Raw genomic sequence first — 487 nt, 5'->3', positions numbered from 1 at the left:
CCCCCTGGCACGTGGGACTGTTCCTCCCCAACCCCTGGGCAGCCCCACAGGTGCAGGCCGCCCCTGGCGAAGCCGGGAGTGACAGGGGACCCAGCCAGGCCCCTTCTCGAAGGAGGACGGGTGGGGACCCGGAACAGGAGCCATTTAAACTCTGCGGCGCTGGGAGTCTACAGACTGGGAGCCGCCGCAGAGCGGCCGGGGCCACGCACCTCTACGGGTCCCGGCGCCCCCGTCCCCGCAGGTGACCCAGGCACGCTAGCGCCCCCGGGTTGGGGACACGATTGTCTCGCCCCTCCGGCGCCCCCACCCCCGACCAAATCCCCCGCCCCGCGGTCAACTTTAGGCTGTCACCGTAAGGGTCCTGTGGCCGCCTCACCTTAGTGATGACCAGCGGCTCGCCATGCTCGCGGCCGCCTTTCAGGGTGAAGCCCCACGGGGCGCCGCCGCTCAGCTGCAACCTCCACCAAGCGCCCGCCGTCGGGCGCCC

This window comes from Ailuropoda melanoleuca, chromosome X (assembly GCF_002007445.2).
Source record: "Ailuropoda melanoleuca isolate Jingjing chromosome X, ASM200744v2, whole genome shotgun sequence".
NCBI classification, from domain to species: Eukaryota; Metazoa; Chordata; class Mammalia; order Carnivora; family Ursidae; genus Ailuropoda; species Ailuropoda melanoleuca.
The sequence above is the reverse complement of the archived record's forward strand: the minus strand, read 5'-3'. Positions refer to the sequence as shown.